Below are 12,126 nucleotides of genomic sequence, written 5' to 3'. Positions count from 1 at the left end.
ATAGTGCTTACATGCTAACCAGGTGTGGGCTCCACTTTGTCTGGGTGGGCACCCACATTCCTTGGAAATGTTAATCCCATTAAAACCTGCTTCATTATAGCGAAACTCAGTCACCAATCTGATGATGTTGATAAGCCAGTATCTTCCTCATCGAAATACCTTGATATGTTAATGGACTATTCACGAACCCAAGTGTTGTTGTAAGATGTAAGAAGGTATAAATCAAAAGCAGGAGGGGTTTGCAGCAATCATTGTCATGGACATGATTTTTACACATAAGAAACGTGTTTAGGAATAGTGGGAGCAACTGCGGGCAGAATTGATCATCCACACACCTTCGATCGTACTCTCTTGAGTGATCGACAGGGTGAGTGCAGTTCGGAAATCAATGCAATAACACTTGTGAGTATTGATTTAACTTGAAGGGAGCAGGGAAGTGATGTTTGTAAGGTATCGGAGGGTACGGATTGTAAATTATCGGTGGTATGATAAACTGTTAAAAGAATACTGAGGCGTACTAAGTTGTGAACCTTGAACATTTTCTCCACCCAGACAGGTTCAGGGCAGCCTTTAGAGTTAAGAGCATAAGAGAGGAGATGCGGGTTCACTGTTTATAAAGTGGTTCCAGTCAACATGTCAATGCAATTCTTTTCTAATAATACTATCCATTCTCAGTTGTGAAGTAATTTCCATGTATTTGGAAAAATATTTTGTAATGTTGTTTCCTTTAATGGCCAATTTATTTTCCTTTAAAATATAACTGCATATTTTGAATACAACCTTGAACAAAAACGTTCTGTCAACAGGCTTTTCTTTCATTGTGAGAATAAGAGCATGGCTTTAAGAATAAAGTCACATTAATTGCTGAAATTTAATATTGACCGGGCTGCAGAGATTGGATAAGGACAGTGGAAAACTAGAATTTCCCAGAATTAAATAGCTCATTGGACAATTATTGCCCAGGCTGACATACAAAGAATTGATGAAGTACGTGCGACTGCTGTTGCCTGTTATAATTAGCATGGATGAGAACAGTAGGGGCTTAGAAGAAAACATTAGAGGGAAAGTTTGGAGGAGTAAAACAACTGGTAAATTTTACATGATTTTCCTAATGACTGCATGTCTGTACTGTGGCCTGACTGATTTTAAAGATATTCCTCATAAAATGTAAAATAAAAATTGAATGTCAGCTTCATAGCGAGAGATTTTGTGGGCAGACGATTATGGTTGCAGGTCTTTGTAAAGTAGGTGGCAGAGTGGCCCAATTGTCTCTTTGGTTGCATTTTTCATCTACACATCTTCTTATTAAGGCCCTCATATAACCTGTGTTGCCTTCTCCACAGTGGTGGTGGGGTGGGATGATAATAATAGTTAGTGGGATTGATCATCTTTATTTGCTGTCTGAATCTCCTTTGCTCCATCCTGTCACTACTCCTTCTTCTCCACCATGATAATTTCATGGGAGGGTATTTCCATAAGGAATGCCATACTTGCTATTAAGGACCCCTCACTGTGGGTGAAGGTTGAGGTGTTAAAATCCCTCAGTAGCCCCTCACTGTCAAAATCAGCTAGAAACAAGCCCAAGTCTGTGTGTGCAGAATATCAATAACAAAAAGCCATTTGTGTCTCCAGACACTGATGATAAAATTGTCCATACTCTTTAGTCTCTCAAACCCCTCACTTTTGCCTGCCTCAGCTGACCCTGGTAACAGCAACATCTTATAATTCTGAGTTTAACTTACCCCATGTACTGTGTGAATGGTAATACAGTAAAAGCAAGTACCAATGCCACTGGTGCCTCTTATAATTTATTTAAACTAGCTTACTTGGGGCATATGGGGCATGTCAGGGAAGATTCCAAAAAGCACATAAAACAGAAGTCTAAATATTCTCTGACATCTTCTAACAGTTTGCAAGCATACACAGAAATGATTTCATAACTCTACGGGGTCACCTTTGTGTCAACTGAAACTCCTAATCTACTACTGTTATGAGGGGCTCCCTGAATCAAATGCATTGAGAGGTAGATGAATGGGAAACTTCTAATGGAGTCTTGCAGGCATGTGATGACTCCCAATCTCAGGGAAGCAGCTGTGGAGGAACCCAGCTTCCAGCAGCCTTTCTCTTGCAGTGTCCACAGGCATTGGTCCATGTCTGTAAGGACACTCCCTTTTGTGCAGGCATCGGACACAGACACATTGCCAATCCTTGGAGAGAATGAAACAGATGTGATTGATACTGCAGCCCAATAGTTAGAGGATGGGTTTCAATATGCCACTGATTGATGTCCCCTGAGGTTTTGGAAGCCTTGTGACAATGTCCTGTCTAAAGAATCTATTGAAGTACTGATAGCTTAGATGCCAGAAACCTTCGTTATCCCCGTAGTATCTGCTCCTGGCACCTTGCTGAAATCTCTTGGATGGTCAACATTGAGCACTCCAAGAGCTGCCATACAGTGCAGCAAGCTCAAAGATAGCCAAGGTAAGTCAAAGCACTGGTGCTAATCCACATTCTGTACCACTGATACAACCTTCACTCACCCCCTTACCTCTCATACCTTTCCTTGCCAGGGTGTTCTACATATCATGGAAACTCTTTGCAATGGTTTGAAGATGTGGGGAGTAGACTGATCCCACTTCTTTAGCATGTCAACCACATGCATCCCCTCAGCCTGCACACAACACAGCTCTTTTAATGAGAAATCTGCCCCTTGGTTCCTTAGCCAAGGGCAGTTGTTTCTGCACCCTCCATGGTGCTTGCATGCTTCCAGAGGCTTCCCTTTGCATGGTGAGTTTCCCTGACAGAGGAAAGGTATGAGAGGTAAGGGGGTGAGTGAAGGTTGTATCAGTAGTACAGGATGTGGATTAGCACTAGTGCTTTGACTTACCTTGGCTATCTTTGAGCTTGCTGCACTGTGTGGCAGCTCTTGGAATGCTCAATGTTGAACTGTCAGTTTTGCAATCTCCTTCCAAACAATCTGATCATCTCACATGAGTTTTCTACCCTCAAAGCCCAATGATCAAGCTCTTCTTGCCTTAACTTCAATCAGTAATGTCTTCACAAACATGTCAGATAATTTGGCCAGAACACTGCTGGCTTCCTCCCTTGAGGCCCCTGCTCCTTCAGGCATCTTGTACTCTCTACTGCTGAAAAGTTATGCCCCCCTTTCTTTGGCTGCAGCCTTTTTAAGGCTGTATCAACTCAGAATTTCCCTCCCTCCCAGCAGCAGTAACCTTATCAAGAGCAGCAGTACTGCTCCAAACCTGCTCTATATAGCAAATAAGGGCCATGGGAGAAAGGTTTAATAGGTTAGCAGCAGAGTCACATGGGCAGGCATTTGCTCCCCTCCACTGCTAACCTGCCAATAGGAAAGGAACGCATTGAGATGTGAAATTAATCCTGGAAGGGAAAACTTCAACTCAGGAGTTCCAGATGTCTGGTAAGTTGGCAACCCAACTACTTTTAATGCAATTTCCCAGTCCAGTAAAAATAATTGGAAAACACTTTGTATAAACCGTGCTTTAAAAAACATGTCAATATCAGTTTGTAAAATATCTAATATGTGTGTGAGGTATAATATTCTACGCTGCAATTCACCTGCATTCACTTAAAAAGATAATTGTTTAATTTGTTCTCATTCGCTTCATTCTGTGTTGTATGATTCAAAGTGTTGACTTACAGAACATTATTTAACAGAAGTATACAATGGGAAAGATTTGCAAAAAGTAACAATGTTCTTCTGTCTTATTTATTTAGAGTTCAGATCTGCCTTTGCTTTGGAAAACTGGTACCTGTGTGTGTTTTTCTCTTTGCTGACTTAACACACCAGTGCCCGTATATTATTTCCTCTTCTGTTCACTTTTCATTATTATTACAACTTAACAGCAAACCACTGCAGGAAGTGAAACAGCGGAGGTAGCAGAACTGTAACAAGTATGCACTAGTTAATGAAATTTGGCAAGAGTAACTTTGTTTGCTAAAGTTTTCCTTCCCTTACATTTCCTCTCCAGGGATTTTTGTCCTTTTCTTTTCCATTTATTGACATATAACAGACCAATTTGATACTGTGGGTTGAGATGAAACTTAACCTCAGATGAGGTTACCTAAGAATTATGTGCAGTTTCCTGTAGAGAGTGTAACCAATGTGATTGTAATTGACAGATGAATGAGCGAGGCCTATGATAGCTTCCTGATCTATGCCTTTATTTTTCTTTCAATTACCTTCCTTCCTTCGATACTAAACCTGGTCTATGGCCACACACATTGCTCCCCGAAAATGCATAGCTAAACCTTGGTAAAGAAATCCACGGTTTGATTACCTGTTCGTCTCAGGGTATTTTCAGTAATATCGGCACAGAGATGACTAAAACAGTCAATGCTGGTGACAGGTCAGAAAATACTTTATGATTGTATACTTAAATGTTCTGGTGGAGCAAAAGATCTTTTAGTGATTGGACTGTTGGAGTGTGCATTTAACTTTATAGCTAATGTTCACATATAATTGCTCTAAGGGTGATCAGTTCCAACAAATGTCTAACATTTGTCAATAATATATTATTTGCTTATATATTTATAATATATTACAAACCATTTGCTATTTGTGTTATGTCTTACAAGGCAATCTAATTGCTGCGATAATAACTTACTGCTGTTTAACTTCCAAATCCCTGAAAACAGGGGTCGGCAACCTGACTCTGGAGTTGCATGTGGCTTATTAAGGATTCATGTGTGACCCCTGACCTTGATCAGTTGAATCCACCTTTTCTCTATCAATTTTTAGAAAATAATTACCTAAATGTGTTTCTAATCGAAAAAGAATATTGGATATTTAAAAATCTCTTTGGCAATGGATATTTTAATAGATAACAGCTAGAACTTGTGAAATGTATAATTACAAAAATATGAAATTCTACAGAAAACTTGCTTTGATCAAAAGTTATAACAAGGTTACAGCTGCACTATTTTGCCAAGCACAATAATGTCATGTGCCATCACGTTAATGGTTTACATATCGCTCATTAGCCGATCACAAGGGTTACTCCCAGGTGGTAAGTAAATCACTCATTTCTTTTTCAAACTTTTATTAACATTGTACTTGCAAGAAAGTATCATTCAATTCACGACTTTTTGTAAAAACCTTTAAAATGTTGTTGATAATCAAATGCTGTCCTTCATTGATATTAATGCATGTACTGCTGCATGGAAATTCATAAAAATATCTGTCTTGCTCTTCGATATTATTGGCATTTGAGTAATAACATTGCAGTTCTTAAGATATTGTGTTTTTCACTAAATGAAAAAAATGGCTCTTCTTGTTATTTAGGCTGCTGACCCTGGCCCTAGAATCTTCCACCAAAGAATAGCAGAAGAGTGATAAGAGAAGAGGTTGGTAATTGCTACAATGTGATTACTCCAAAATGGGGCTATCTAGTATCCACAATTAACAATATGCAAGTACCTTTCACATCACTGCATTTCCTGTAGACATAACCACATCTTTTGGTTAGCTAGTTCATGCTGCTTTGAATTAAAGTCATATTGATTACAACTTGTTGATATCAGGATTGGTTTACACTTTGGAAAATCGGCTTTAATAAAATGACAAGCCCCTGAAAATGGGACTGGTAGCCTTACTACCCCGTTAACACTGGTGAGTGCCCTTTTGCCATGTTGAAGGGGGCTGACCAAAGGTAAGTTTGAAATTATTTTTATGGGAGGAGTGTTCTTCTGAGCCTCAAAAATAATTTTGGCTGATGTCATCCCAGGACCTCCAACCCACCCTCACCACTCCCTTGCAATCAGGACTCCTACACCGCTCTCACATACTTTTTTGCTAGCCAAGGCAGCTTAATATTTGCCAACTTTAACCCATTTGGTGCTCTGCAGCTTGCTACTCGATGTAAATGAGGATCAGGACTCAAAAACACAGCTGCTTCTTTGCCACTAGAACAGGAGATTGGACAAGGTTCAAAATCAATTCCATTAATTTGAATCTACCTAAATTTCTTTGGCTTACCTCTGATTCTACCACACAATTGACAGACAGCCTTGACTTTCACCTCGTCTAGAGCTACAGTAGATCGTGGACACATAAGTTAAAACAAAACTAAACCAATTAAATTGAAACATTGAAAAGCAATGGGCAGAATTTTCTGCCTGTCGGGCGGGCGGGCCCGACCCAATCTCCGGCGGGCGGGGAGCTGATCCTCGCCAGAGAAGCGGGCCCCGCCACCATTTTACATGGGCGGGCCAATTAAAAGGCCCGCCCAGCGTGACGTCTGGTGGGAAGTGCTATGTGCTTCCTGTGCGGGTGGGGGGGGGGGGGAGGGGGGCGATTCCCCAAATGCGAGAGTGCACTCTTTCGCACATGTGCACGAAAGAGCGCACATCTCCCTGAGGCTAAGTGCTGCCTCAGGGAGATCACTTGCACTTCTAAAAATATGAAAATTAGAAAAAAATAATTCCCTAACATATCCTCCTCATGTGACAATGTCACATGAGATGGGACATGTTCATAATTTACATTATAAGTTTATTAAACTTTTTAAAACCCTGCTTGAAACCTCAACCCGCCGCTGGATGAGGATTCGTGTTTTTTCTATTTGCTGCCGGGGCTCCTGGCTTGCCCGCCAACCTTAAGGTTGGACGGGCAGGTCCTTTAATTGTTTTAATGATCCTGTCAATGGCCTCAATTGGCCATTGACAGGTCGGCAGGCCCGCAGCTGATTTGGCTGTGCCTCCGCCTTCCTGAAAATTTAAATGGGGCGGGATGACATCTGCCCGGTGTCATCCCATGTCATTTTACACGTCGGCGAGCAGGCCCCGCCCCCTGCTCGCCGACAGCAAAATTCAGCCCAATGATTCTTACAATTAATATAGTTCACGCTTTCTGCCTCCTGGAATCTACGACCTTTCTTACACATGCAATGTAATCATAAAATACAATGCTTTTCAGTTCCTCCTCCACGAAGTTCCTCGTTGCGCTGTCTCCAACTTGATGAGTGAGCTGCCAATCAACAAACCCAAGATTCTGAATGGAAACTGTAATGGATACCAACATTTGTTTCAAGAACTCAGAGCTAAAAGTAACAGCACTAACATTCGATTTAACATTATCCACTGTTCTTTTCCTCATAAATCAGCTCATGGCCTCATTTACGGTAAACAGCACAATGGCAGATGCCATGTCATTGTAATGTACAATGTGGCACTGAAGAATTTATCACTACATTGCAACTTTAGCACATCCTTAGACCGTGCATTACATGACAGATCTGTGAGAGGATTTGTGGGCAAAAGAATCCAATCGAGATCTTACATTTGAGCTAGTGTGTAAGGTTGCGTTTAGCATGAAGAAGGCATCAAAAAATGCTTGGGAATGTTTTCCTATGGAATTGATTAGAACAGCTTCTGTCCACCGTCAGAAGGCTTCCATAAGCCTAAAGTGGGGTCACCTGGTCAGCAGAGTGCTTTAATGACCTGTTTTTGTTGCAATGATAACCACATGGTACAGACATGGCACTACAGAAATGCCAAATGTTTTAACGGAAAAAGTTAGGACATATTGCAACTGCATGCCGAGCAAAGTCCAAAGCAAGAAAGAGCACCCATTCCAGTGGTAATGGAAGCAAGCAACATCATCAGGGTGGAGTTCAGAATCTTGAAGTGAATCCAGAGTGCTTAAGCAAAGAGGAGTTAGGGCTATATGGTATTTACGCTACTGACAATCAGTGAAATCATTTTGTACAAATGCACATTGATACAGCTACAGATTGTTCCATTATGAGTTGAGACATGTACGAGAGCAAATTCAGTGACAGGCCTCTAAGTGTGAGCACAGTTCAATTGAAAACTGAGGTGTTAGAAAGGTGTTGACAAATGAAGTGCCGTGTCCAAGATAAGGGCAAGTCCCTCAAGTTACCCATCATTTTAGTGAGATATGTCAACAAACCAATGTTAATGGGCAAAGACTGGCTTTTCAAGCTGAAGTTCGACTGGAAGCATGTTTTTCAAGTTGAGATGGCCAAGAAGTTTTATCAGTTATGAGTATAATATTAAGTCCTGCAGTTCAAAAGAGAATGCTATCACTGACACACTGTTGTCTTTGCTGCAAGAGGACTCAGATGTATGTTGTGAAGTTGTAATGTTTAAAACAGGGGTAGTAGATAATGATTTTCCTATCACAGCAACTGAAATTGCAACTGGACCTCAGAGAGTCTCAGGCCGGGATTTTCCGGTCTCGCCTGCCGTGGGACAGGAAATTCCTCTCCAAACTCAATGGACCTTTGGTTGGTCCGTCATATTTTCCGTTCTGCCCACAATAATATCCACCGCAGGCGGGACTGGAAAATCCCGGCCACAGTGTTGAAAAGTGTCTACAGACAGAGATTGAATGGTAGGACAGATATTGAGCAGTGTACAGAAGAGGAACTGAAACCATTCCACTCACCGTAATGAGTTGTCATGTGAGCAGGGCTTTTATTTTAATCATTTATGGGATGTGGGTGTCTTTGCCTAGGCCAGCATTTATAGCCCATCCCTAACTGCCCTTGAAAAGGAGGTGGTGAGCTGCCTCCTTGAACTGCTGCAGTCCCTGTGGTGTAGGTACACCTACAGTGCTGTTAAGGAGGGAGTTCCAGAATTTTCCAATCTTCTTGGCAGCTGTACTGGAACAGCTTGGCTAGGGGCATGGCAAGTTCTAGTGCACAAGTCTTCTGGCAATAGTACTGAAGATGTGTGCTCCAGAACTTGCTGCGCCCCTAGCCAAGCTGTTGGAGTCACACCTAGCACAAAGGAAGATGGTTGTGGTTGTTGGAGGTCAATCATCTCCGTCCCAGGACATCACTGCAGGAGTTCCTCAGGGTAGTGTCCTGGGCCCAACCATCTTCAGCTGCTTCATCATGATCTTTCTTCCATCATAAAGTCAGAAGTGGGGATATTCACTGATGATTGCACAATGTTCAGCACCATTTGTGACTCCTCAGATACTGAAACAGCACATGTCCAAATGCAGCACGACCTGGACAATATCGAGAATTGGGCTGACAAGTGGCAAGTAACATTCGCGCCACACAAGTGTCAGGCAAGGACTATCTCCAACAAGAGAGAATCTATCCGTCATCCCGTGAAATTCAATGGCATTACCATCACTGAATCCCCCACTATCAATATCCTGGGGTTACCATTGACCAGAAACTGAACTGGACTAGCCATATAAATACTGTGGAACTTGGAAAAGTCAGTTCAAGGGAAATTAGTGATGGACAACAAATTCTATCCTTGCCATCAATGCCCACATTGTGTGAAGTTTCTGGTATTCCAGAAACCCAGGGTAATGCTTTGGGACCCTGGTTCGAATCCCTGCAGAAGGTTGAGTTTGAAATCAATTAAAATCTGGAATTAAAAGTCTAAAGATGACCGTAATGCCACTGCCGATTGTCGTAAAAACCCACCTGGTTCACTAATGTCCTTTAGGGAAGGAAATCTGCTGTCTTTACCTGGTCTGGCCTACATGTGTCTCCAGACCCACAGCAATGTGGTTGACTCTTAAATGCCCTCTGAACAAAGGCAATCAGGGATGGGCAATTAATGCCGGTCCAGCCAGAGATGCCCACATCCCATGAACGATAAAAAAACTGAGTGACCCTGGCGGAACCCAAACTGAGCCTCAGTGAGCAGGTTATTGCTAAGCAAGTGCTGCTTGATAGCACTGTTGATGACCTCTCCCATCACTTTATTGATGAGCAAGAGTAAACTGATGGGACGGTAATTGGTTGGATTGGATTTGTCCTGCTTTGTAGTCCACATGACATACCTGGGCAATTTTCCACATTGCCAGGTAGATGCCAATGTTGTAGCTGTACTGGAACAGCTTGGCTGGGGACGTGGCAAGTTCTGGAGCACAAGTCTTCAGTACTATTGCCGGAATATTGTCAGGGCCCATAGCCTTTGCAGTATCCAGTGCCTTCAGCCGTTTCTTGATATCACGTGGAGTGAATCGAAGTGGCTGAAGACTGGCATCTGTGATGCTGGGGACCCCCAGAGGAGGCCAAGATGGTCATCCACTCGGCACTTCTGGCTGAAGGTTGTTGCGAATGCTTCAGCCTTATCTTTTGCACTGATGTGCTGGGCTCCCCCCATTGAGGATGGGGATATTTGTGGAGCCTCCTCGTCCATTGAGTTGTTTAATTGTCCACCACCATTCATGACTGGATGTGGCAGGCCTGCAGAGCTTAGATCTGATCCATTGGCTGTGGATTCCCTTAGCTCTATCTATTACTTGTGTAGTCCTGTGTTGTAGCTTCACCAGGTTGACACCTCATTTTTAGATATTGCTAGTGCTGCTCCTCGCAGGCCCTCCTGCACTCCTCATTGAGCAGGGTTGATCCCCTGGCTTAATGGTAATAGTAAAGTGGGGGATGCGCTAGGCCATGAGGTGACAGATTGTGGTTGAGTCCAATTCTACTGCTGCTGATGGCACACTGCGCCTCATGAATGCCCAATTTTAAGTTGCTAGACCTGTTTGAAATCTATCTCATTTAGCATGGTGGTAGTGCCACACAACAGGATGGAGGGTATCCTCAATATGAAGACAGGACTTCATCTCCACAAGGACTATGTGGTGATCACTCCTACCCATACTGTCATGGACAGATGCATCTGCAGCAGGCAGGTTGGTGAAGATGAAGTCATCAAGTAGGCTCACAGAGCATTGGTACCTAGTTCTTTACGAGATAGAATTTTGGCCGAACTCCATACTGAATACATAGTAATAGTATGAAATCCCTAGTAAGAGGATTTGATCATTAGCTTGGTCTAGACAGTGGTCTGGAATCAATGGTAAGTAAATGTATTATCTGCAAAAACTGTACAAACGATCTCCGTAGAGACCTAAAACTTTTAAAAAAGGATTTGAACTTCCAGTTGTTAGCTATAAGAATGGCACAAGAAGATTTCACATTGTAAAACTTTGACTGTAACAAATGACTAAAGCAATTTTAACTAAACAGTATTTTCTTTCTGTAGGCAACTTAAGCTTTAAACTACAGAGAGGAACGTTCCCCTTTTATACTTATGACACATCACACTCTCTACGGAATTACAGTCCTTATAGCGAACAGTTTCAAATGGGTATCTCCACTTCGCTGAGGTGTAACTTCAGTGACCGTCTTCAGGCACTTGCCTCAGTTCTTGAAGAATTTCTTAAATCTGCCACCAGCTGTTCCAATGATCTGCCTTCTGTTTGTGATATTCACTGATTTGGAGGGAAGTCTATAATCTGATTTCAAAAATACCTTTCTCTGTCCTCTTCTTCATGGCAACGTGAAACACATTAACCTTATATCCAGGTGGAAATGCTAATTAGCTATCCTTGATCCCAACTCTCTTTTATCTTAAATGGTAATCAATAGTTCACAGCACAACTGTTTAAAACCAAATACCTTCAACACCTTTCTGGAGCTTTGGGAGACTCAGGGCGGGATTTTCCCCTCGTTGCACTTAGTGCGGCAGTAAGCGTGAAAATAACACTCTACCCATCGGTCGCAAAGGCAGGCTTTGGTGCCATATCATCTGCTTCCTGCCACATTCATTATGCAGGCATGGGAAACACGCCTCTGATTTGCCCGCCCTGCCGTGAGATCACCACTTCCTTACTCTGGGCGCCATGTTTAAATGGCAACCATGTACAGCTTTTTTCATATCTGCAGCCCAGGACTGCTCCACGGAAGACATAGCTCCCAAAGGGAAGAAGCATGCTGTTCTGCAATTCAGTGACACCTCACTGGAACACCTGCTGGACACAATCAAGGCCTGCTCGATGTCCTCTGCCCTGTGATGGCCAGGGGAGATCCACCAAGCTCACCATTCTGGCTTGGGAGGTGGTGGCAGTGATGGTCAGTGCCAACGCAGCACAGAAGAGGTCAGCTACCCAGTGCAGAAAGAGGATGCATGATCTCATCTGTGCTGCCAGGGTAAGTTAACCATCTCATCACTCTCAACTTACACACTCACCTATCCATCACACATTCACAGGGTTCTCACACTCTACCTGCTCAAAGGATATCACCACTCACTCTCTCTCACACACACCTTCACATATTCATCTGGCCTCATATCCTCTGTAGT

This window comes from Cetorhinus maximus, chromosome 14, assembly GCF_964194155.1.
Source record: "Cetorhinus maximus chromosome 14, sCetMax3.hap1.1, whole genome shotgun sequence".
NCBI classification, from domain to species: Eukaryota; Metazoa; Chordata; class Chondrichthyes; order Lamniformes; family Cetorhinidae; genus Cetorhinus; species Cetorhinus maximus.
The sequence above is the reverse complement of the archived record's forward strand: the minus strand, read 5'-3'. Positions refer to the sequence as shown.